At 45.3% G+C, this 27,320-nt stretch overlaps 1 protein-coding gene across 1 annotated transcript in view; it reads left to right on the top strand.

Moving 5' to 3' along the window:
- Positions 1-27,320, top strand: part of LOC139584482 (protein O-mannosyl-transferase TMTC2-like) — a 159,482-nt gene that overhangs the window by 51,686 nt on the left and 80,476 nt on the right. The gene's annotated exons all lie outside the window — the stretch shown is intronic.

The raw sequence follows: 27,320 nt of genomic DNA, 5'->3' as shown, positions 1-27,320 counted from the left end.
CCTCCAAATCTGGATATGGTAAACAAATATGTCTGCAGGATAATATATGCCCCTCCGTCTCCTTCTAACATGGCTGACATTGGACCCATAAAATCCCCCTACATGTGAAAGGTTGATTATGGGGCCTTTCTTTCAGAAGGGGTGCTGTTTGTTGGAGGATGTTGGAGGATTTTCTTTCTCCTTTTTCATGACGCCGGAGAGCTTGTTAATTTCAAAAACTTCTGTCGAGCCCCCCGGTGGTGCCCTACCCACTCTGATAAATTAACGAGCCACGTTTAGTAGAAATATGATGTCACCTTCATGACAACCCCAAACTTGATTAACTACAATTCATAGTAAACACGCTGTAGTGATGAAAAGGAGGGGACGCTTCCAAATCCCTTGTGAAATGTTTTATATCTTGTTCACTCTCGTCGATATAACTGTCATGGCCAGAAAGACAGGGAAGAGTCAGTTCGATGTGGCGATGGATTTTTCAGCAAATCCCATGATTTATCAAGGCTGCCTTGGCGGCTGAAACCAGCCATAGAAATGACAGACTGACGTAATCCCTCTGTGGCTTGGCTTTATCCATGCTAACAGTATGTCCCCTGTTGTTCTGCTGCTAATCAGGAAACATACTTTGTGAGAACCTGGGGCTAGCTTTGCAGGGCTTCTTTCCTTGAAAAACACTTAAATGTTAGTTTTTTTGCTAGGCTAGCTCAGGGATCTGTGCTGGCAATGGCATAGTTTAAATACATTCAGAGTGGATTCTTTGAGCTATCATTGGGCAGAAAACGTCCTATTATTATGAAAGGAATGGATTTGATTCTTGACTAGGTTAGCTGACCCATGTGAAATTGCTGCTACTTTATTCCAACTTTATTTTGCCTTTTTTATGACTGTTTTTTTCTTCTCTGCTGCATCAGATCTAACTTCTGGTAAACTTTTATAACCCATCATCAAGAAAATACGAGTACGTAAACCAGGAAATCCCCCCAGACCAATCGTGCGTAGTGCCTTCAGAAAGTATTCACACTCCTTGTCTTATGCCACATTTTGATGTGTACAGCCTGAATTTAAAAGGGATTAAATCGTTTGCTTTTCTCTCTACAAATAATACCCCATAAGTGAAAACATGTTATTAGACATTTTATTTTTTTATATTCTTCAAAATAGCCACCCTTTGCCTTTGAACATTTAACATTCTCTCAACCAGCTTCACTTGGAATACTTTTCCAACAGTCTTGAAGGAGTTCCCATATATGCTGAGCACTTGTTGGCTGCTTTTCCTTCACTCTGCGGTCCAATTCATCCCAAACCATCACAATTGGTTTGAGGTCTGGTGATTGTGGAGGCTAGGTCATCTGATACAGCACATAGTACCACTAAGCGCAAACCAGATGGGATGGTGTATCACTGCAGAATGCTGTGGTAACCTTGCTGGTTAAGTGTGCCTTGAATTCTAAATAAATCACTGACAGTGTCACCAGCAAAGCACCCCTTGATTCACGCAGTCTCCTCTGAACAGTTGATGTTAAAATGTGTTTGTTACTTGAACTCTGTAAAGCATTAATTTGGGCTGCAATTTCTGAGGCTGGTAACTAACGAACTTATCCTCTGCAGCAGAGGTAACTCTGGGTCTTCTTTTCCTGTGGCGGTCCTCTTGTGAGCCAGTTTTATCATAGTGCTTGATGGTTTTTACGACTGCACTTGAAGAAACTTTAAAAGTTCTTGAAATTTTACAAATTGATTGTCCTGGGGTGGCAGGTAGCCTAGTGGTTAGAGTGTTGGGCCAGTTACCGAAAGGTTGCTGGATTGAATCCTCGAGCGGACAAGGTAAAAATCTGTCGTTCTGCCCCTGAACAAGGCAGTTAATACACTGTTCCCCAATAGGCTGTCATTGTAAATAAGAAGTTGTTCTTAACTGACTTGCCTAGTTAAATAAAGGTAAACAAATAAGTATCTTAATTTCTTAAAAGAAATGATGGACCTTCGCTTATTTGAGCTGTTCTTGCCATAATATGGACTTGGTCTTTTACCAAATAGGGCTATCTTCTGTATACCACCCCTACCTTGTCACAACACTGATTGGCTCAAACGCATTAAGAAGGAAAGAAATTCCACAAATTAACTTTTATCAAGGCACACCGTTTAATTGAAATGCATTCCAGGTGACCACCTCATGAAGCTGGTTGAGAGAATGCCAAGAGTGTGCAAAGCTGTCATCAAGGCAAAGGGTGGCTACTTTGAAGAATCTCAAATATAAAATATATTTTGATTTGTTTAACACTTTTTCAGTTACTACATGATTCCATGTGTTATTTAATAGTTTTGATGTCTTCACTATTGTTCACTATGCTCCTTTTATTCTCTGTTCCCAATGCACTAGACGACCAGTTCTTGTAGCCTTTAGCCGTACCCTTAACCTACTTCTCCTCTGTTCCTCTGGTGATGTAGAGGTTAACCCAAGCCCTGTAGCCCCCAGCACCACACCTATTCCCAGGCCCCAGGCACTCTCATTTGTTGACTTCTGGAACCGGAAAAGCCTTGGTTTCATGCATGTTAACATCAGAAGCATCCTCCCTCAGTTTGTTTCACTGCTTTAGCACACTACGCCAACCCTGATGTCCTAGCCCTGTCTGAATCCTGGTTAAGGAAGGCCACCAAAAATTCTGAAATTTCCATCCCCAGCTACAACATTTTCCGACAAGATAGAACTGCCAAAGGGGGCGGAGTTAGCCTGCAAAGTTATGTCATACTATCCAGGTCTGTGCCCAAACAATTCGAGCTTCTACTTTTAAAAACCCATACTTTCAGAAATACGTCTTTCACCATTGCTGGTTGTTATAGACCCCCCTCAGCTCCCAGCTGTGCCCTGGACACCATATGTGAATTGATTGCCCTGCATTTATCTTCAGAGTTCGTACTGTTAGGTGACCTAAACTGGGATATGCTTAACACCCCGGCCGTCCTACAATCTAAGCTAGATGCCCTCAATCTCACACAAATTATCAAGGAACCTACCAGGTACAACCCTAAATCCGTAAACATGGGCACCCTCATAGCTATCATCCTGACCAACCTGCCCTCTGCTGTCTTCAACCAGGATCTCAGCGATCACTTCCTCATTGCCTGTGTCCATAATGGGGCCGCAGTCAAACGACCACCCCTCATCACTGTCAAACACTCCCTAAAACACTTCTGCGAGCAGGCCTTTCTAATCGACCTGGCCCGGGTATCCTGGAAGGATATTGACCTCATCCCATCAGTAGAGGATGCCTGGTTGCTCTTTAAAAGTGCTTTCCTCACCATCTTAAATAAGCATGCCCCATTCAAAAAATGTAGAACTAAGAACAGCCCTTGATTTACTCCAGACCTGACTGCCCTTGACCAACACAAAAACATCCTGTGGTGTACTGCATTAGCATCGAATAGCCCCTGTGATATGCAACTTTTCAGGGAAGTCAGGAACCAATATACACAATCAGTTAGGAAAGCAAAGGCTAGCTTTTTCAAACTGAAATTTGCATCCTGCAGCACTAATTCCAAAAAGTTTTGGGACACTGTAAAGTCCATGGAGAATAAGAGTACCTCCTCCCAGCTGCCCACTGCACTGAGGCTAGGAAACACTGTCACCACCGATAAATCTATGATAATCAATAGTTTCAATAAGCATTTTTCTACGGCTGGTCATGCTTTCCACCTGGCTACCCCTACCCCGGCCAACAGTTCTGCACCCCCCTCTGAAATTTGCCCAAATCCCCCCCGCTTCTCCTTCACCCAAATCCAGACAGCTGATGTTCTGAAAGAGCTGCAAAATCTGGATCCCTACAAATCAGCTGGGCTAGACAATCTGGACCCTCTCTTTCTAAAATTATCCGCCGCAATTGTTGCAACCCCTATTACTAGCCTGTTCAACCTTTCTTTCGTATCGTCTGAGATCCCCAAAGATTGGAAAGCTGCCGCTGTCATCCCCCTCTTCAAAGGGGGAGACACTCTAGACCCAAACTAAAATCTTCGAAATCCAAGTTATCAAACAGATCACCGACCATTTCGAATCCCACCGTACCTTTTGGATGTAGTCTATCACAGTGCCATCCTTTTTGTCACCAAAGCCCCATATACTACCCACCACTGCGACCTGTATGCTCTCATTTGCTGGCCATCCAGGTCATCTATAAGTCTTTGCTAGGTAAATCCCTACCTTATCTCAGCTCACTGGTCACCATAGCAACACCCACCCATAGCACGCGCTCCAGCAGGTATATTCCACTGGTCATCCCCATCCCCAACAGCTCCTTTGGCCGCCTTTCCTTCCAGTTCTCTGCTTCCAATGACTGGAATGAATTGCAAAAATCACTGAAGCTGGAGTCTTATATCTCCCTCTCTAACTTTAAGTATCAGCTGTCAGAGCAGCTTAACGATCACTGGACCTGTACACAGCCCATCTGTAAATAGCACACCCCACTACCTCATCCCCATATTGTTATTTATTTTTTGCTCTTTTGCAGCCCAGTATCTCTACTTGCACATCATCATCTGCACATCTATCACTCCAGTGTTAATGCTAAATTGTAATTATTTCACCTCTATGGCCTATTTATTGCCTTACCTCACTATTCTTACTACATTTGCACACACTGTACATAGATTTTTCTATTGTGTTATTGACTGTATGTTTGTTTATCCCATTTGTAACTGTGTGTTGTTGTTTTTGTCGCACTGCTTTGCTTTATCTTGGCCAGGTCGCAGTTGTAAATGAGAACTTGTTCTCAACTGGCCTACCTGTTTAAATAAAGGTTACACACACACACACACCACACTGACCAAAAAGTTATTTTGTTGGCATTTACGTATATCCCCATTACCAGTAAAACATAATCAAAACCTTTTTCTTTCACTTACTTGCTGTGCTGTTTCGTTGTTCATTTGATCATTCTCAACCAGGATTTCAGTATTTTTTTGCGTGTCAAAAAAATACTATTTAACACTATTTGACGTGTCAAATAACACTATTTGACGTGTCAAATAAGCTTGTTGACCAATCAGGACCTGAATATGACTGCACGTCACATAATAATTTAACGCACTCATTCATTTTTTACGTAGTTATTACACATTGATTACACTATCACTCGTATTGTCACAACGATTCATCGATACGTATGCTATGATGCTGGTAAAGTTGTCTCGCGCACCTGCAGTGCTGGTCATAAAAAAAACCTAGCTAGCTCATGGATGCAAACAATGTTCTTCCCCAAAGACATAGCATCCCTATTCTACAATGTAGAAAATAGTACAAATAAAGAAAAACCCTTGAATGAGTAGGTGTATCCAAACTTTTGACTGGTACTGTAAGTATTCACACCCCTGAGTCAATACATGTTAATCACCTTTGGCAGCGATTACAGCTGTGAGTCTTTCTGGGTACGTCTCTAAGAGCTTTGCACGACTGGATTGTACAATATTTGCCCATTATTCTTTTGAAATTCTTCAGGCTCTGTCAAATTGGTTGTTGATCATTGCTAGACAACCCTTTTCACGTCTTTCCATAGATTTTCAAGCAGATCTAAGTCAAAACTAACTTGCCCACTCCGGAACATTCACTGTCTTCTTGGTAAGCAACTCCTGTGTAGATTTGCCCTTGTGTTTTAGGTTATTGTCCTGCTGAATGTTGAATTCATCTCACCGTGTGTGGTGGAAAGCTGAACAAGGTTTTCCACTAGGATTTTGCCTTTGCTTAGCTCCATTACGTTTCTTTTTTATTCTAAAAAACTCCCCAGTCCTTAATGATTACAAGCATACCCATAACATGATGCAGCCACCACTATGCTTGTAAATATGGAGAGTGGTACTCAGTAATAGTTTTATTCTTTACATTCTTTTCACTCTGCCAGTTAGGTTACTTTTGTTGAGGTACTACAATGTTGTTGATCCATTCAGACTGTAACACAACAACATGTGGAAAAAGTCAAGGGGTGTGAATTAGAGGTCGACCGATTAATTGGCATGGCCGATTAATTAGGTCCGATTTCAAATTTTCATAACAATCGGTAATCGGCCTTTTTGGACGCCGATTACATTGCAATCCATGAGGAAACTGCGTGGCAGGGTTGACCACCTGTTAGTGAGTGCAGCATCAATAGGACCTTGTGGCTGCAATGAGCCAAGGTAAGTTGCTAGCGAGCATTAAACATATCTTATAATAAACAATCAATCTTCACATAATCACTAATTAACTACACATGGTTGATGATATTACTAGGTTAACTAGCTTGTCCTGCGTTGTATATAATCAGTCCGGTGCCTGTTAATTTATCATCGAATCACAACCTAATTCAACTGCGCCAAACAGGTGATGATTTAACAAAAGCGCATTCGCGAAAAAAGCACATTTGTTGCACAAATGTACAGTACCTAACCATAAACATCAATCCCTTCTTAAAATCAATACACAGAAGTATATTTTTTTAAACCTGCATGTTTAGTTAAAATAAATGCATGTTAGCAGGCAATATTAACTAGGGAAATTGTGTCACTTCTCTTGCGTTCAGTGCAAGCAGAGTCATGGTATATGCAACAGTTTGGGCCGTCTGGCTCGTTGCGAACTGTGTTTCTTCCTAACAAAGACCGTAATTAATTTGCCAGAATTTTACATAATTATGACATAACATTGAATGTTGTGCAATGTAACAGCAATATTTAGACTTAGGGTTGCCACCCGTTCGACAAAATAAAGAATGGTTTCGTATTTCACTGAAAGAATAAATGTTTTGTTTTCTAAATGATAGTTTCCGGATTTGACCATATTAATGACCAAAGGCTCGCATTTCTGTGTGTTTATTATAATTAAGTCTATGATTTGATATTTGATAGAGCAGTCTGACTGAGCGGTTGTACGCAGCAGCAGGCTCGTAAGTATTCATTCAAACAAGCGAGCAGCTCTTAACATTGCTTGAAGCACAGCGCTGTTTATGACTTCAAGCCTATCAACTCCTGAGATTAGGCTGGCAATACTAAAGTGCCTATAAGAACATCCAATAGTCAAAGGTACAGTGGGGAGAACAAGTATTTGATACACTGCCGATTTTGCAGGTTTTCCTACTTACAAAGCATGTAGAGGTCTGTCATTTTTATCATAGGTACACTTCAACTGTGAGAGACTGAATCTAAAACAAAAATCCAGAAAATCACATTGTATGATTTTTAAATAATTAATTTGCATTTTATTGCATGACATAAGTATTTGATCACCTACCAACCAGTAAGAATTCCGGCTCTCACAGACCTGTTAGTTTTTCTTTAAGAAGCCCTCCTGTTCTCCACTCATTACCTGTATTAACTGCACCTGTTTGAACTAGTTACCTGTATAAAAGACACCTGTCCACACACTCAATCAAACAGATTCCAACCTCTCCACAATGGCCAAGACCAGAGAGCTGTGTAAGGACATCAGGGATAAAATTGTAGACCTGCACAAGGCTGGGATGGGCTACAGGACAATAGGCAAGCAGCTTGGTGAGAAGGAAACAACTGTTGGCGCAATTATTAGAAAATGGAAGAAGTTCAAGATGACGGTCAATCACCCTCGGTCTGGGGCTCCATGCAAGATTTCACCTCGTGGGGCATCAATGATCATGAGGAAGGTGAGGGATCAGCCCAGAACTACACGGCAGGACCTGGTCAATGACCTGAAGAGAGCTGGGACCACAGTCTCAAAGAAAACCATTAGTAACACACTACGCCGTCATGGATTAAAATCCTGCAGCGCACGCAAGGTCCCCCTGCTTAAGCCAGTGCATGTCCAGGCCCGTCTGAAGTTTGCCAATGACCATCTGGATGATCCAGAGGAGGAATGGGAGAAGGTCATGTGGTCTGATGAGACAAAAATAGAGCTTTTTGGTCTAACTCCACTCGCCGTGTTTGGAGGAAGAAGAAGTATGAGTACAACCCCAAGAACACCATCCCAACCGTGAAGCATGGAGGTGGAAACATCATTCTTTGGGGATGCTTTTCTGCAAAGGGGACAGGACGACTGCACCGTATTGAGGGGAGGATGGATGGGGCCATGTATCGCGAGATCTTGGCCAACAACCTCCTTCCCTCAGTAAGAGCATTGAAGATGGGTCGTGGCTGGGTCTTCCAGCATGACAACGACACGAAGCACACAGCCATGGCAACTAAGGAGTGGCTCCGTAAGAAGCATCTCAAGGTCCTGGAGTGGCCTAGTCAGTCTCCAGACCTGAACCCAATAGAAAATCTTTGGAGGGAGCTGAAAGTCCGTATTGCCCAGCGACAGCCCCGAAACCTGAAGGATCTGGAGAAGATCTGTAGGGAGGAGTGGGCCAAAATCCCTGCTGCAGTGTGTGCAAACCTAGTCAAGAACTACAGGAAACGTATGATCTCTGTAATTGCAAACAAAGGTTTCTGTACCAAATATTAAGTTCTGCTTTTCTGATGTATCAAATACTTATGTCATGCAATAAAATGCAAATTAATTACTTAAAAATCATACAATGTGATTTTCTGGATTTTTGTTTTAGATTCCGTCTCTCATAGTTGAAGTGTACCTATGATAAAAATTACAGACCTCTACATGCTTTGTAAGTAGGAAAACCTGCAAAATCGGCAGTGTATCAAATACTTGTTCTCCCCACTGTATATGAAATACAAATGGTACAGAGAGAAATAGTAGACACGGCATAATTCCTATAATAACTACAACCTAAAACTTCTTAACTGGGAATATTGAAGAAGTGGGAATATTGAACCACCAGCTTTCATATGTTCTCATGTTCTGAGCAAGGAACTTAAATGTTAGCTTTTTTACATGGCACATATTGCACTTGTACTTTCTTCTCCAACACTGTGTTTTTGCATTATTTAAACCAAGTTGAACATGTTTCATTATTTATTTGAGACTAAATAAATTTTATAAATAAAAGGGTGCATTGTTCATTCAGTATTGTTGTAATTGTCATTATTACAAATATATATAAAAATCGTCCGATTATTCGGTATTGGCTTTTTTTGGTTCTCCAATAATAGGTATCGGTATCAGTGTTGAAAAATCCTAATCGGTCGACCTCTAGTGTAAATACTTTCTGAAGGCACTGTATGTGCTACTCTTACAAAAGGTATTTTAATTTCTGATATGTTTCCCTTCAGACCAGACCAGTGGCTTTTGCTTCCTGAATTGAGCTAATTTCACAGTTTGGATTATTGAAGAGAAACACACAGTAAATGTTATTTAGATCAAACGTGTACATTCTGGGAAAGATTGAGGTGCAGAAAAGCTCCCAGCTTAAATCCCACAACACTGTTTTGGCTAGCTAATCAAGAGAAGCTGGTAACCTAGTGGTTAGAGTGTTGGACTTGTGACCGCAAGGTTGCAAGATCGAATCCTTGAACTGACAAGGTACAAATCTGTCATTCTGCCCCTGAACAAGGCAGTTAACCTACTGTTCCTAGGCTGTCATTGAAAATAAGAATTTGTTCTTAACTGACTTGCCTAGTTAAATAAAGAGAAAAACTAAAAAAGCAGCTGACAGGTCTACCCTCAGAACAGTGTTTTTCCCCCGATAATTAAATTCTCTTCCATCACAGCAGGGAGAATACATCAGGCAAAGCACATTGATCATAGACTATCGATTCTGCTTAGTTTCCCCCAAGCTATTTCAATGCTAATTGGAATTTAGCTCTTCCCATTTAAAACCCCTCAAATGGGATGTTGGCTCTCACAAGGAAAACAAGTGTACACTGCTTATGGAATGTCTTTTTTATGGCACAAGAACCACACAGAGAGAAATGAGCTGATGATTGCCTCTGTACTGTGGAATTGGTTTACTGAATGGAATGTGCTGACTGTTGTAGTACATCTAGGTCTGTGATTCGATTGAGCCAGCTGAAGGGACTGAGGAAAAATGTTCTTCTTTTTTTTATTAACTCATGGAAGTGGATTAAAGAAAGTATCTCTTAATACCACAGTGATATAATAATGCAGACTATGTGAAGTGACCAGGAAACTGGTTGAGAGGTTGGCTTGGTTAACATCACTGTCTGTGTGGTTGCATTGAAACCGTATGACTTCTTTAGCCTGTTTGCAAGTGGCAATCCTGCTAAAAGTGTTGTTTTCCCCCAGATATCGATCAGTCTGTTTGATCAGTGGTTTTGCATGGTATGTGACCCATAATCTGACACTGTTAGACTGTGTGACGATTAAGCGCGCTTTGTTGTAGGTTCTCACCAATAGTTTTCCATTATTCTATTTAAACAGCTTGTTTTTATTGGCCAGCAGTCTTTTTAACTAAGCCTATGGCAGACTTAAATAACCCGCCACGCCATCAACTGTCTGACCATGTTGTTTATTTGTGTTAATTTCCACATTGATGATTTCAGCATTATATAAATGAAAAAGTAAATGGTAAAATCTAAAGGCAGTAAAAGTACAACTGCTTACCAGGAAGTCTGTGCGGTTTTCGTTATTTGGTGGCCATAAAATTTGAAATACGTAAATGAGCTCCTTCACAAAAATGCAAATTGACACCATGTGGAAGACAAAAGCATTTAAAAACACATAAGTGGCTATTTGGGCTCCTCTTAGTTTATAGGATCACTAGACTCTGCAGTCTCATGCGAGAGCGGTGTCCTTATTTTCTTTGCATTATTGAAGGCCTGAAGGCCAATGAGATGGACCAGATCATGAATCCTCATTTCTTTATATATAGATTTATTTATTTTGATCTAACTTTTCAGTTCAACCACACATTTCAGATTTTTTTAAATTCTATATCCCGATATTTGTGTTTTTATACCTGAACTATTACATAGTCTCCTCTGGCTCACCAGTAAATGCCCCATTATGTTTGATCCCCGATTACTAGACCTTGACCAGATTACATTTCTCCTTGCGTATCGTGTTTGTTTTCCAGATCACAGCCTGTCATTGGCCTTGGCTATCTAAGAACAAACACTGAGTTAAAGGCTGCATTATCAGATGGAGCAGTTAGGCCGCATTGAAGACCATTGGAGAGCTACCAACTACACAATGGGGAACTACTCAATGTTAAGCTAGCTTGGCCCTCCACTGTAGCACTGGGAGCCTTCGCTCAATATGGTCTCCTCCAATGGGGGCTCCATGCACATCTGCCTTCATTTAAGCTCGGAACCCTAATGGGCAAGTAATAAGCTGTACGGTTGGGTGGGAGGCATATGTGAACATAGGCCTGTTGTGATACAATCTAACGAGATCACACAGGGCCGCATCCTGCTCGAGACCACCCTCATTTGCATAATGAATGTGTGCACATGTGGATACGCCACATATGCCACCAGTCTGTGGTGTTGATGCCTCGTGAAAAACAAGGGTGGATACATGCAGTATCCTGTTTCAGAGAGTACACTTGTTTCAAATTAGCAAATGTGTTAGTGTGTCATAAAATTTTGTTTTTCTTTACATAATTTAAACAGAGTTTTTATTTTAATTTGGTTATGGCATCCACATTACACTGATCATCACAATGTGCCAGCCCTGAAGTTTAAAAAGATAGCTGGGTTTTTCACCTCTTGCTCATCTACATAAAGAGGAAATTGGGAATACAATCATGTAAAACCCTAGTTCTCTCTCTCTCTCTCTGTCTCTCTGTCTCTCTGTCTCTCTGTCTCTCTCTCTCTCTCTCTCTCTCTGTCTCTCTCTGTCTCTGTGTCTCTGTCTCTCTGTCTCTCTGTCTCTCTGTCTCTCTCTCTCTCTCTCTCTCTCTGTCTCTGTCTCTCTCTCTGTCTCTCTCTCTCTCTGTCTCTCTCTCTGTCTCTCTGTCTCTCTCTCTCTCTCTCTCTCTCTCTCTCTCTCTCTCTCTCTCTCTCTCTCTCTCTCTCTCTCTCTCTCTCTCTCTCTCTCTCTGTCTCTGTCTCTCTGTCTCTCTGTCTCTGTCTCTCTCTCCCTCTCCCTCTTCTAATTGATTTGCTATCATGGCTCTTATGTTGATAGATTGCACTGAGCTCTCAGAAAACGCTAGGTAATCACAATTGCTGCCGGAGTGATCAGTAGAGTGATAAGCCATGGCCTCATTATGTACTAACGCACCAGCAGAAGGACAATCGGCGGTAGTAGTAAGATGAATAGAATTTAATGTTACTCCTACAGCTGTTTTGAATGTCACAGACTGAAATAAGACTCGCGCTTGCAGAGGTCAGATCACTAAAACCGTCCTCTCCCTCCTCGTCCACTGGCATTCTTTGTCAGTGGCTCCTCCTGCTACTTACGTTCCTTCTGTAAACTTCAGTGGACAGAGGAAGAGGGAGGGTCAGTGGTGCCGTGCCATGATCTAGCCCATCCTGAGTGTCGGCATGCCTCATAAAATCCTTCAGTGCTGGGGGGCACAGGCCCACCACCCACCCCTCTTCCCTGTTACATGTGCAGCCTGCATGGGAGTCTAGAGCTCGGCATTCCACAGGCGTGCTCTCATTCATCTGGTGTCAGCCCTCCCTTTATATCCCCAATCCCCTCCCTTTGCCCTCCTCCAGGTCAACAACCCCCAGCCAAAATGATTAAACAAACTCATGGTTAGCAGGATGGGACTCACATGCAAAAATAGCATGAGCAGATGAGTGAATGGGCCCCCGTATTGATGTTCCAGTCCATGAGAGATGAGGACTCTCCAAAACACAAGGGGAACAAAGTCGAAGGAATTGATTAAACCCTGTCCGAAAAGGTCAATGTTTGACAAAATCTCTCCTGTTGTGAGGAGGGCTGTGGAGGAGCCCCCCCCCCAAAACTAGAGAGAAACCATTGTTCCGCCGGATCATTGGATAAAGCTTATTTGTCTGTCAGAGCTGCCTGTCAGTAAGATTCTTAAGAGCTAAAAAGTTAAATGCATGTTTTTATTTATTTAACTAGGCAGGTCAGTAAACACTTAAAATGATCCAATTAAAAGATTGTTTGGCTTAATCGGCTTAAAACTGTTTTTAAATATGTATTCCTCTGACTTCACGATCCGTACAGACGTTCAAGCCAGCAGCACATGTATGACCCCAAGACAGGCTGAGTTTCCCTGTCTTGTATGACCATACTTTAGACCTGTGTACATGTGTCCCTACACCATCGTTTTGAAGCCTGTCTCATCATATGTCAACGGGGAGCTGTTTAGTAGACAGGTGTTTGGGTCTGTGAGTGGAAGTCCTCACAGGAGGGCCTGCATGTTGAATTAAACCCTCAGGAAGTGGATTAACCCCTGAAGGAAACTACCTGAGACACAACAGTGGAAACCACTGACTTTTGTCTACCCACAATACTTCACCAAAGACAGAGGAGAGAGGTGGGATGGGGATGGGGGCTATATGTAGAGGGGAAAGATACAGAGAGAGGGACGGATAGAGAGTGCATGATGTTGTGTTGTCCCAACAGCTTCCTGTTTTCTATGCCGGAGTCAGGAGCTCGTTGACAGATTTCTGGGATGTAATAATCTGGGTGTATATCACCCAGCCTGCTCTGCACTGGCAGGTTTGTAATTGGCTCTCACGCCTGGCTGAGATTGGCTAGGCAAGGCTATAACCTACATACAACTTGAAAGTTAACCTTGGAAGAGGCACTACAAAAAAAGGATTGTTGTACTGAAGAACACCCTAACTTGGCTCAATGGAAGCAAAAGTGTTTTAGCTATAACTATCACTTTACAGAGGAACTGCTACTGTACACTAAAAGGGTCTTTATAGCTTTCAGAAGAAGCTCAACTACGCAATGCAGTTACAAAATGCAAGATTTCCATGTGTGAAAAGTTGAACTGCTCGCAGAACATGTATCGCCATCCGTGGCTCCCGTTTGACTAAACAGAACTGAGCTGAGTGCTGAACATTTCCTTCATTACTCCGTCCAACCCTGGACAGTGAAGCCAAACAGTGTTCTGTCATAGGGCTAGGGGCACTCCAACAGCCCTATCAATCACAGCCCTGCTGTGTTTCTGCTCTCGATGAGTCTGTTACAGTACCGCCAATGATGCAACAAACACCTCACCCCCAGCAACCACCCTTACACCATGCATAGCTGCCTAACCAGGGCTGCCCTGCGCTTATTTCTCATGGTGATCAGGATGCATAGCTGCCTAACCAGGGCTGCCCTGCGCTTATTTCTCATGGTGATCAGGATGCATAGCTGCCTAACCAGGGCTGCCCTGCGCTTATTTCTCCATGGTGATCAGGATACAGAGCACACCCCAATGGGACCGTCCCAGTCTAATACAACGGACTGATCAGGATACAGAGCACACCCAAATGGGACCGTCCCAGTTTAATACAAAGGACTGATCAGGATGCAGAGCACACCCCAATGGGACCGTCCCAGTCTAATACAAAGGACTGATCAGGATACAGAGCACACCCCAATGGGACCGTCCGAGTCTAGTACAAAGGACTGATCAGGATACAGAGCACACCCCAATGGGACCGTCCCAGTCTAATACAAAGGACTGATCAGGATACAGAGCACATCCCAATGGGACCGTCCCAGTCTAATACAAAGGACTGATCAGGATACAGAGCACACCCCAATGGGACCGTCCCAGTTTATTACAAAGGACTGATCAGGATACAGAGCACATCCCAATGGGACCGTCCCAGTCTAATACAAAGGACTGATCAGGATACAGAGCACACCCCAATGAGACCGTCCCAGTTTAATATAAAGGACTGATCAGGATGCAGAGCACATCCCAATGGGACCGTCCCAGTTTAATACAAAGGACTGATCAGGATACAGAGCACACCCCAATGGGACCGTCCCAGTTTAATACAAAGGACTGATCGGGATACAGAGCACACCCCAATGGGACCGTCCCAGTTTAATACAAAGGACTGATCAGGATACAGAGCACACCCCAATGGGACCGTCCCAGTTTAATACAAAGGACTGATCAGGATACAGAGCACACCCCAATGGGACCGTCCCAGTTTAATACAAAGGACTGATCAGGATACAGAGCACACCCCAATGGGACCGTCCCAGTCTAGTACAAAGGACTGATCAGGATGCAGAGCACATCCCAATGGGACCGTCCCAGTCTAGTACAAAGGACTGATCAGGATGCAGAGCACATCCCAATGGGACCGTCCCAGTCTAGTACAAAGGACTGATCGGGATGCAGAGCACATCCCAATGGGACCGTCCCAGTCTAATACAAAGGACTGATCGGGATGCTAGGGAGCAGGCGATGTTGTCCATTGAACTAAAACAGCGCAGCAATGCTGTGTGCTTGAGTCTGTTCCAGTGTCCCCCTGTTTGCTTATCTACTGTTGCATGAAATGGAGTGAGTCTGTGTTTGTACTGACAGAGCGTTGCAAATAACCCCTCGCAGGGATAGACAGCTACTACTGTGTTAGAGCATGCTACAGTTATTAGGTATACAGTCAAAATAGTATTTGGGGGTTCTAGAAAAGAGAGGATGCTTATAAAAAAAATATCAACCTACAGTATATTTTTCCGTTTTCTTGGAGGTTTATGCCACAGCATTGAGTTTCTGACCTAAGGATATGGAATGAGGTGAATATGAGTGTATAGCCTAAATGGGAGAAGAAGGAAATTCGTAGAGGTTGAGCATTGCTCTTGTTGACTTTGGCCCTGTGATCTATAGGTGTCCATGTCCTGTATCTTGACCCTCCGGTCTCACAGGAGTCACTCCGGTCGCACAGGAGTCATTTACCCTTGTCCGAGGAGAGACGTGTAACACCCAGCACTTCATTTGTGTAGCTGGTGCTTCTCGCTACATCGTGGTATGTAGAAGATATCACATCAAATTCTGGGTCTTCTTTAACCTGTATTTTAGGAGTTTAGCTGTGTGTAATTCATGTAAATATGTTTTTTCCCTCTGACTTATCAAACAATGGATGCATTGAAAAGGATCCTGATTTGTATAACACTCACGCTTCTCAAGGCTGGTTTTGTCTGAGGCTTCTATTATAATCTCACTAATCATACGTGTCAAAGAGTGGAGGAACTATTCATCCCTGACAATGGGGATTTAACGGTGGCCACAGTGGTTGTGTGCTGGCTACAATGAGCTACACCACAATAACCTTCTCTGTTTGTCCTGGCTGACTGGCGGGGTGACTCTACTCTACACCACTGACTGTATAGCCTGGTGGTCCTGGCTGACTGGCTGACTGGCGTGGTGACTCTACTCTTCACCAATGACTGTATAGCTTGGTGGTCCTGGCTGACTGGCGGGGTGACTCTACTCTACACCACTGACTGTATAGCCTGGTGGTCCTGGCTGACTGGCGGGGTGACTCTACTCTTCACCACTGACTGTATAGCTTGGTGGTCCTGGCTGACTGGCGGGGTGACTCTACTCTACACCACTGACTGTATAGCCTGGTGGTCCTGGCTGACTGGCGTGGTGACTCTACTCTACTCCACTGACTGTATAGCCTGGTGGTCCTGGCTGACTGGCTGACTGGCGGGGTGACTCTACTCTACACCACTGACTGTATAGCCTGGTGGTCCTGGCTGACTGGCGTGGTGACTCTACTCTACACCACTGACTGTATAGCCTGGTGGTCCTGGCTGACTGGCGGGGTGACTCTACTCTACTCCACTGACTGTATAGCCTGGTGGTCCTGGCTGAATGGCGGGGTGACTCTACACCACTGACTGTATAGCCTGGTGGTCCTGGCTGACTGGCGGGGTGACTCTACTCTACTCCACTGACTGTATAGCCTGGTGGTCCTGGCTGACTGGCTGACTGGCGGGGTGACTCTACTCTACACCACTGACTGTATAGCCTGGTGGTCCTGGCTGACTGGCGTGGTGACTCTACTCTACACCATTGACTGTATAGCCTGGTGGTCCTGGCTGACTGGCGGGGTGACTCTACTCTACTCCACTGACTGTATAGCCTGGTGGTCCTGGCTGAATGGCGGGGTGACTCTACACCACTGACTGTATAGCCTGGTGGTCCTGGCTGACTGGCGGGGTGACTCTACTCTACTCCACTGACTGTATAGCCTGGTGGTCCTGGCCCACTGGCTGACTGGCGGGGTGACTCTACTCTACTCCACTGACTGTATAGCCTGGTGGTCCTGGCTGACTGGCTGACTGGCGGGGTGACTCTACTCTTCACCAATGACTGTATAGCTTGGTGGTCCTGGCTGACTGGCGGGGTGACTCTACTCTACTCCACTGACTGTATAGCCTGGTGGTCCTGGCTGACTGGCATGGTGACTCTACTCTTCACCACTGACTGTATAGCTTGGTGGTCCTGGCTGACTGGCGGGGTGACTCTACTCTACTCCACTGACTGTATAGCCTGGTGGTCCAGGCTGACTGGCGGGGTGACTCTACTCTACTCCACTGACTGTATAGCCTGGTGGTCCTGGCTGACTGGCGGGGTGACTCTACTCTATTCCACTGACTGTATAGCCTGGTGGTCCTGGCTGAATGGCGGGGTGACTCTACTCTATTCCACTGACTGTATAGCCTGGTGGTCCTGGTTGACTTGCGGGGTGACTCTACTCTACTCCACTGACTGTATAGCTTGGTGGTCCTGGCTGACTGGCGGGGTGACTCTACTCTACTCCACTGACTGTATAGCTTGGTGGTCCTGGCTGACTGGCGGGGTGACTCTACTCTACTCCACTGACTGTATAGCCTGGTGGTCCTGGTTGACTTGCGGGGTGACTCTACTCTACTCCACTGACTGTATAGCTTGGTGGTCCTGGCTGACTGGCGGGGTGACTCTACTCTACTCCACTGACTGTATAGCCTGGTGGTCCTGGCTGACTGGCGGGGTGACTCTACTCTACTCCACTGACTGTATAGCTTGGTGGTCCTGGCTGACTGGCGGGGTGACTCTACTCTACTCCACTGACTGTATAGCTTGGTGGTCCTGGCTGACTGGCGGGGTGACTCTACTCTACACCACTGACTGTATAGCCTGGTGGTCCTGGCTGACTGGCTGACTGGCGGGGTGACTCTACTCTACACCACTGACTGTATAGCCTGGTGGTTCTGGCTGACTGGCGTGGTGACTCTACTCTACTCCACTGACTGTATAGCCTGGTGGTCCTGGCTGACTGGCGGGGTGACTCTACTCTACTCCACTGACTGTATAGCCTGGTGGTCCTGGCTGACTGGCGTGGTGACTCTACTCTATTCCACTGACTGTATAGCTTGGTGGTCCTGGCTGACTGGCGGGGTGACTCTACTCTACACCACTGACTGTATAGCCTGGTGGTCCTGGCTGACTGGCTGACTGGCGGGGTGAGTCTACTCTACACCACTGACTGTATAGCCTGGTGGTCCTGGCTGACTGGCGTGGTGACTCTACTCTACTCCACTGACTGTATAGCCTGGTGGTCCTGGCTGACTGGCGTGGTGACTCTACTCTATTCCACTGACTGTATAGCCTGGTGGTCCTGGCTGACTGGCGTGGTGACTCTACTCTACTCCACTGACTGTATAGCCTGGTGGTCCTGGCTGACTGGCGTGGTGACTCTACTCTACTCCACTGACTGTATAGCCTGGTGGTCCTGGCTGACTGGCGTGGTGACTCTACTCTATTCCACTGACTGTATAGCCTGGTGGTCCTGGCTGACTGGCGTGGTGACTCTACTCTATTCCACTGACTGTATAGCCTGGTGGTCCTGGCTGACTGGCGTGGTGACTCTACTCTACACCACTGACTGTATAGCCTGGTGGTCCTGGCTGACTGGCGTGGTGACTCTACTCTACTCCACTGACTGTATAGCCTGGTGGTCCTGGCTGACTGGCGTGGTGACTCTACTCTATTCCACTGACTGTATAGCCTGGTGGTCCTGGCTGACTGGCGTGGTGACTCTACTCTATTCCACTGACTGTATAGCCTGGTGGTCCTGGCTGACTGGCGTGGTGACTCTACTCTATTCCACTGACTGTATAGCCTGGTGGTCCTGGCTGACTGGCGTGGTGACTCTACTCTATTCCACTGACTGTATAGCCTGGTGGTCCTGGCTGACTGGCGTGGTGACTCTACTCTACTCCACTGACTGTATAGCCTGGTGGTCCTGGCTGACTGGCGTGGTGACTCTACTCTATTCCACTGACTGTATAGCTTGGTGGTCCTGGCTGACTGGCGTGGTGACTCTACTCTATTCCACTGACTGTATAGCCTGGTGGTCCTGGCTGACTGGCGTGGTGACTCTACTCTACTCCACTGACTGTATAGCCTGGTGGTCCTGGCTGACTGGCGTGGTGACTCTATTCTACTCCACTGACTGTATAGCCTGGTGGTCCTGGCTGACTGGCGTGGTGACTCTACTCTATTCCACTGACTGTATAGCTTGGTGGTCCTGGCTGACTGGCGTGGTGACTCTACTCTATTCCACTGACTGTATAGCCTGGTGGTCCTGGCTGACTGGCGTGGTGACTCTACTCTACTCCACTGACTGTATAGCCTGGTGGTCCTGGCTGACTGGCGTGGTGACTCTACTCTACACCACTGACTGTATAGCCTGGTGGTCCTGGCTGACTGGCGTGGTGACTCTACTCTACTCCACTGACTGTATAGCCTGGTGGTCCTGGCTGACTGGCGTGGTGACTCTACTCTACTCCACTGACTGTATAGCCTGGTGGTCCTGGCTGACTGGCGTGGTGACTCTACTCTACTCCACTGACTGTATAGCCTGGTGGTCCTGGCTGACTGATGGGGTGACTCTACTCTACTGACTGTATAGCTTGGTGGTCCTGGCTGACTGGCGTGGTGACTCTACTCTATTCCACTGACTGTATAGCCTGGTGGTCCTGGCTGACTGGCGTGGTGACTCTACTCTACACCACTGACTGTATAGCCTGGTGGTCCTGGCTGACTGGCGTGGTGACTCTACTCTACTCCACTGACTGTATAGCCTGGTGGTCCTGGCTGACTGGCGTGGTGACTCTACTCTATTCCACTGACTGTATAGCCTGGTGGTCCTGGCTGACTGGCGTGGTGACTCTACTCTACTCCACTGACTGTATAGCCTGGTGGTCCTGGCTGACTGGCGTGGTGACTCTACTCTATTCCACTGACTGTATAGCCTGGTGGTCCTGGCTGACTGATGGGGTGACTCTACTCTACTGACTGTATAGCCTCTTGAATTTTTGTTTGTAGGCAGGGTGAAGCAAGATGGAGTCATGGTTGGATTTGCCGAAAGGAGGACGGGAGAGGGCCTTACACCCGTGTCGAAAAGGCGTGTAGCAGGGGTCGAAACTAGAATTTCCGCAAGTTAGACAGTCGATGTGTTGGTAATAATTTGGGAGCACTGTTCTCAAGTTACTTTTGTTAAAGTCCACTGCAACAATGAACGCTGCCTCCGGGAATGCGGTTTCCAGTTTGTTCAGTGTCCAATAAAGATCTTTGAAAGGCTTTTTGGTGTCGGCTTGGAGATGAATGTCGCCCGGCGTCTTAAACTCACTAAGACCCCGCCACGTCTACCTATCCTTTGGCGTATTCGCTTCCTACTCTCCAGTAGGACTCCCAAGCAGCTAGGCGCCTCACCGAAGAAGCTATCCCACTGTTCAGGGAATTTGTGGAGGTCGGGTGGACAGTGAGTACCCAGCGATTCGTATTCCAATTGTTCTACCCAGGTATACATAGTAATGCACGAAACAAACTGATTAACAACATTTGAGAAAAACATGAGAAAACCTGCAATGTTTTAACAGAGCTCAAGGCGAGTCCATCTTAAAACCAGTTAAACTGCACAAGATGGCACATATCTGAGACCAGGCTACTTATTGGCCTACTAAACGCAAGTATAAAAATGGCTGACATTTATTCTATATTCTGCCCCACCCCACCCCACCTATTTCTGCCCCACCCATTTATTCTGGGTGGGGCAGAAATGAATGGTCGTGATAACTCAGGAGATATTCTTGTTGATCAAGGTGTCTGTTGACAACGAGATCTGTTATGATTGTTGTCTGAATATGAATGGGACGCAAACCAGCTGTTTCTCAGAGAAGTTATACCTCTGTATGAGTATTTAATAGCGCTGAGACATGATTTTGAACATTTGGCATATTCTTATCCAGACATGTCCCATTAATAGTGTGTTTCTCTAAGAAGTGATTTGTAACAATGACACAAAGGAGTAGGTTTTTCTCTCTCTCGGCAAATCTTTCTCTAGGCAAATCTTTCTCTAGGCAAATCTTTCTCTAGACAAATTACCCCTGTGACTGACTTTGAGCTTTTTATTTTTCCCTGAGTGAAAGAGACTTCTAAATTTTAACATCTTCAATCAGATAGATGACTTTCACACTAGCACATATGTTCTCTCATGTTGTTATATAATAACATCATTTTCATGTTACACTTCCTTAACAGATATTGTATGTATTGTCAGGATTTTACAAACCGAATCAGTTTTCAAAAGCACTCAATAGTACAAAATGAATTACATTTGTGTTGTTATCAAAAGAGAGTAAGATTGCCAACCTTGAGAAATCACTCAAATTGGCACCATGAGGGTATTGTACTATTCTATTATTGACCTGCTAGCATGCCCATGGGAAGAGACATTAGACAAAGGAGCTGGCAGAAAAGCTGAATGGACAACCCTGAAGCCTCAGTAGGCATTCGCAAAATATGGCTGTGTTCCTTTCAGATATTGAAGCAGGGTGATGACACGTACTTGGCATAGACGACATCACTTTTCCCAACTGCCAGAGCTGTTTTCCTTCATTTCACATGCTGGCATAAATAGAAAAATATGTTCTGAGAAATGTCACTTTCTTCGGTCCTTGCTCTCCCTCTCTACAATTGTCTCTCTGATAGCATGCTGCATGATTAAAGTTACATTTATGTAGGCTATTTAAGGGTTTTACCTAGTAGTTTGTCATCTTTCCATTCTTTTAATCTTAACATTTCCTGTCAAAGACGATGTGTAGTTGTTTTGATGTGAAACCCTTCATTCTCAACTGTCATTTATTAGAGGAAGGAAACACACTGGAAAAATTAGCATAGTCATTAATCTGCAAGTTTCTTCAGTCTTTGGAAGACTATCTGTCCTCATATCTGGCTTCTGCTCTCAGAATGATCTGATTCACCATACCATCCCAAAATGGCTAATGGTACTGTTAAAGGAAGATGTGGATTTATATTCCTCTGGCTTTCAATCACAACTCTATTATCTCATCTCATCTCTGTCTCTGACCGCTCCTGGGCCTTTTCTGCCCCTCTTCCTCCCAGAGAGGAGATGGAAAAGTCAATCAATTCTCAGTTTCAGATGGTCTTTTAATGTGGATTTCTGTTGTCATGGGAATGGTGTAAGCCCTATTTATTTAACCCCGACTGATTTATTCACATGTCAAGCTCTTCTAGGAATACTGAATGATACTGAATGATACTGAATGATACTGAATGCTAATTACCACAGTGACCATTTCCTATGGATGAGGACACTGAAGGTACCACTTCCTACAGCAAAGCTTAGCTGCATCAGTATCTGTCAACAACTAGAGATAATATTTAATATCACAATATTTGATGACTGACAGGGTAAAAACAACCATTTTGTAGACTTCTTTGCAAAAATACAGTTACAAAATACATTGAGTGTACAAAACATTAAGAACACCTGCTCTTTCCATGACATAGACTGACCAGGTGAAAGCTTTGATCCCTGATTGGTGTCACTTGTTAAATCCACTTGAATCAGTGTAGATGAAGGGGAGGAGACAGGTTAAATAAGGATTTTAAGGTTTAAGACAATTGAGAGATGGATTATGTATGTGTGCCATTCAGAGGGTACATTTTGTTTTAAATCGGTGCAACTGAATATTAGGAAGGTTTTCCTAATGTTTAGTATAGTCCGTGTATAAAGCTGTGGTAGCCATGTTTTCTGTTGCTGTCTCTTTAATGTTGAGCCTGTTTGAAGGGAAAGTGATCCTCCTCATTGAGGGAATTTGGAGGTTGTGAGGAGGGTTAGTCACGGCTTTGATATAAGCACCATACACTTTACTGGGTTTGTTTTTATTTCTGGGTGAATCACACGCCTTTATTTCAATGCACTATTCTGGTCAAAACACTGGGGTGGCGAGCTGCTATCAACACTGCTGCATTTGGGTTTTGTCTAGATCCACCGTAGTAATCACTATGAGTACCATCTTGTCTGGAGGATTAAGTTATCTACATACTAGGCCTACATAAAGTTTAGAATGTTTCCTCTTTGATCCTTTATAGTTGATGTTTTTCTGACTTGCCTGCCCTGTCTGTATCTCTTGAGCTTTCGACGAACCCTCCTTTTGAAACGGAAGTTTCACTACAAATATTTTGTACATAAAAAATGCACCAGACTCTGTGCAAACACTTTGACAAGGCAGAGTGATAAGGAAACAAATATCTGACCAATTGAGTCACATGATACTCTTCCTAGAGATTGGGTGCAGACATGACTTGGCTCGGACAGAGTTGAAGTCTTCGATGGTGATGGGAGTGGGAGGTAGTGCTTTTCGGGTTTAGCTTGTTAGAGGTTACATGATACTGCCGGTCCTCTGGGAGTCGCCACGCAGGCAGGCGGATAAAGCATGGTGTTGGCGGAAGGAATGCGGTCCCGGCTGGAAAAGGTTTGCAGTGCACAGAGAGGTCCTGCTACCGCCAGCTTCCCAGAAGGATGGGGCCCAGCCACAGAAACCCAATCTTCCACTCCACCAGGCAGGCAGGCCCGGCAGGCCCTTTAGCCCGAGCTGAATGGGGCTGGATGCGCTGTGGTGATCAGGACCCACGCAGCCATGCAGGATTAATGAATGAATGGCCTTGGATTGCATTGGACACATGATCATGCAAATGTGTTGACATCCACTTGGAACAGTGGTGGGTAAGGAGACATGGGTTAGACAACCCCTTCTCTTTTCCCCCTCTCTCTCTTTCCACATTCTTCTATCCTCTCCCCCTAGAGTGCCTGTCAACCCCAGTGGTGTAGGTGCTCGCCTGCCTCTCTAACATTCAAGAAGAAGGCAATCTGAGAGCTGAACATTTGCATTGTGATTCAGGCATCTATGACTGCTTCAGAGAGACTTGATGGACTGGCATTGGTTTCTGGCCTTCTATTTTGGTGCCAGAGCTGGAGTGTGTTTTGAAGCAATATACACTGCTCAAAAAAATAAAGGGAACACTTAAACAACACAATGTAACTCCAAGTCAATCACACTTCTGTGAAATCAAACTGTCCACTTAGGAAGCAACACTGATTGACAATACATTTCACATGCTGTTGTGCAAATGGAATAGACAAAAGGTGGAAATTATAGGCAATTAGCAAGACACCCCCAAAAAAGGAGTGATTCTGCAGGTGGTGACCACAGACAACTTCTCAGTTCCTATGCTTCCTGGCTGATGTTTTGGTCACTTTTGAATGCTGGCGGTGCTCTCACTCTAGTGGTAGCATGAGACGGAGTCTACAACCCACACAAGTGGCTCAGGTAGTGCAGTTCATCCAGGATGGCACATCAATGCGAGCTGTGGCAAAAAGGTTTGCTGTGTCTGTCAGCGTAGTGTCCAGAGCATGGAGGCGCTACCAGGAGACAGGCCAGTACATCAGGAGACGTGGAGGAGGCCGTAGGAGGGCAACAACCCAGCAGCAGGACCGCTACCTCCGCCTTTGTGCAAGGAGGTGCACTGCCAGAGCCCTGCAAAATGACCTCCAGCAGGCCACAAATGTGCATGTGTCTGCTCAAACGGTCAGAAATAGACTCCATGAGGGTGGTATGAGGGCCCGACGTCCACAGGTGGGGGTTGTGCTTACAGCCCAGCACCGTGCAGGACGTTTGGCATTTGCCAGAGAACACCAAGATTGGCAAATTCGCCACTGGCGCCCTGTGCTCTTCACAGATGAAAGCAGGTTCACACTGAGCACATGAGCACATGTGACAGACGTGACAGAGTCTGGAGACGCCGTGGAGAATGTTCTGCTGCCTGCAACATCCTCCAGCATGACCGGTTTGGCGGTGGGTCAGTCATGGTGTGGGGTGGCATTTCTTTGTGGGGCCGCACAGCCCTCCATGTGCTCGCCAGAGGTAGCCTGACTGCCATTAGGTACCGAGATGAGATCCTCAGACCCCTTGTGAGACCATATGCTGACATATGCACATTTGTGGCCTGCTGGAGGTCATTTTGCAGGGCTCTGGCAGTGCACCTCCTTGCACAAAGGCGGAGGTAGCGGTCCTGCTGCTGGGTTGTTGCCCTCCTACGGCCTCCTCCACGTCTCCTGATGTACTGGCCTGTCTCCTGGTAGCGCCTCCATGCTCTGGACACTACGCTGACAGACACAGCAAACCTTTTTGCCACAGCTCGCATTGATGTGCCATCCTGGATGAACTGCACTACCTGAGCCACTTGTGTGGGTTGTAGACTCCGTCTCATGCTACCACTAGAGTGAGAGCACCGCCAGCATTCAAAAGTGACCAAAACATCAGCCAGGAAGCATAGGAACTGAGAAGTTGTCTGTGGTCACCACCTGCAGAATCACTCCTTTTTTGGGGGTGTCTTGCTAATTGCCTATAATTTCCACCTTTTGTCTATTCCATTTGCACAACAGCATGTGAAATTTATTGTCAATCAGTGTTGCTTCCTAAGTGGACAGTTTGATTTCATAGAAGTGTGATTGACTTGGAGTTACATTGTGTTGTTTAAGTGTTCCCTTTATTTTTTTGAGCAGTGTATATTGTATCTGTCCTTTCTGTCTCCACGGCAATGTGCAATGGAAAAAAGGCACACTTGTCATCCAAATGGTTTAAAGATGTAATTGAACCATAATACCGCTGATGTGAGCCTTTTGTGGTGGAGTGAAGATCTCACTTGACAAATGGGCCAGAGAAAATAAACTGGCATAAACTGGCATGAACCAAAGAGAGAGGCCTAACCCTGCCAGTGATGAGCTGCCTGGAGCCCCAGAAAAACCCATCGGATCTACGTTTAAATATTATTCGAAATCTATCAAATACTTTCAGCGTTTGTTTTAGCCTGTTTGGAGGTCCAGATGGGCAGGGTTGGCACTATTGCAACCATTCTATTGGTTCCATTGCACCAGGCAAGCTCAGTCAAGCCCAGCTTAAGTATATGACATTATTTAAAATAGTTTTGAACCCAGGTCTGAAACCTAATGATCTGCTCACTGACATGTCAGGCATTTCTATTATATAGAAATATCCCCGGCTGATTATCTTGCCTCCCCACTTCCACATAGGCCAGGTTAGTTGTATTCATTTCCCCCCAGATCCATCATAAGGCGGGCTATTTCTCCTCACCCTGTCAGAAGTCGTTTATTTGGTCATTTGTTGTGGGTTGCAATCTCCACACCCTTTCCCTTTCCAACAAACCCATCTGCTTTCTGGTAAAATCATATTAAGGGTCAGTGCAAGATGGTTGCTACTGGCGGCTACACTATTCAATAGGACAATGTCAGGTAAAAGTTCTAGGTTTCAGAGCAACACAAATGCTGCAGTAGTAAGACAAATAAATCATTTTTATGTTTTTAACAAAATCAATGGACCCATAGATCAATTTCAGCTTGATTCATCTCCCGCCGTGGCCTCTTTCTTTGAATTTCTTGTTTGTCTCAGTCTGTTAGTGTGTTGTGCAGTGTGTGCCTGTTTTCTCCCTCTCCTCGCTCCACACCTAATTGTGTGTGCTAATTGAGCTTGCCATGGGGACTGATTACAACCTGGAGCTCTCTGTGTGTTATCACATGTGTCATATCCCATCCATCACTTTTTTAAATGATGCATTCTATGTTATAATGCATCTCCTCCTCTCTAAAGAGACTCATTACATTGCCATCACCTCCCTTCCTGCTCCCCCTGCCTCCCATACACACAGGGTCAAGGCCTTGTCTCACTGCCAGAGCCAGACAACACCTCAGAGCTGGGTGACAAATACCCAGACACTCTCTGCTCCGGTAGGGGGCAAATAGCACACCCTTCCACCCCTCACACAGCTTGGGGCTGATGTATGACCACCAGGGTCAAACACTCAGGCTCGACCCCATCCATCGGGAGAGGGGATAGTACAGTACCCAGGCCAGGGCTGCCCTGTGGTGGGGTAACTACATGTACAGAAATGCACAGACAGCATGGTCTCTCCATGGGCGTTCCATGGCCCCTCAACACTGAATATCCATGGCCTGCTATCCACTGCTTTCTAGTTTGCTCTCTAGTCCCTCCTGCTTTATTCTCTCTCGCTCTCTCACCCCCCCCTTGGTTGTGTCTCTGAGCATGAGCAGGTTTCAAGGTGAACTGATTTCTTTCTGAAGCTCTTTTCTTTGGGGCATGATAAATGACCACTTCTGCGTTTAATAGAAATCTAGACATGTCTTTCAGTCCTTGCAGTTCTACTGAA

The sequence above is a fragment of the Salvelinus alpinus genome, chromosome 9, assembly GCF_045679555.1.
Source record: "Salvelinus alpinus chromosome 9, SLU_Salpinus.1, whole genome shotgun sequence".
NCBI classification, from domain to species: Eukaryota; Metazoa; Chordata; class Actinopteri; order Salmoniformes; family Salmonidae; genus Salvelinus; species Salvelinus alpinus.
The sequence above is the reverse complement of the archived record's forward strand: the minus strand, read 5'-3'. Positions and strand labels throughout refer to the sequence as shown.